Genomic DNA, 403 nt, shown 5'->3' with positions numbered 1-403 from the left:
CTCTGTGAATCTCTTCTTTTCCTTCTAAAAATAATACCAAGTACCACAGCTAACTGATCTTCTTATTTTGGCTGGCGTAAAGGAGAAAAGACTCTCTTAGCAAAATGTGGCACAGACAACCATACCAGGATGCTTAGCACAACCGAGGCAACAAGGGCATTTCCATGCTATGCAGTCACAAGGTTGGGGACAAACCATCAGGCAGATCCTTCAGAGCCTAAAAGTAGTAAAATCCTGAGAAAATGTCAGAGGGACCTAGAGTGAATTTGAATGAGTTGTGTAAAATAGCATTTTATTCAGGTAGAAGATTTATGACCTTGAAGAAATTGCAAAACGGCTTTGCTTTCAGTTTTCCTTCTGCTCAATGAAGCTTAGGTATCTGTAACCTGCCGCTCTCATGCAG

This window comes from Galeopterus variegatus, unplaced genomic scaffold (assembly GCF_000696425.1).
Source record: "Galeopterus variegatus unplaced genomic scaffold, G_variegatus-3.0.2 Scaffold16111, whole genome shotgun sequence".
Lineage (NCBI taxonomy): Eukaryota > Metazoa > Chordata > Mammalia > Dermoptera > Cynocephalidae > Galeopterus > Galeopterus variegatus.
The sequence above is the reverse complement of the archived record's forward strand: the minus strand, read 5'-3'. Positions refer to the sequence as shown.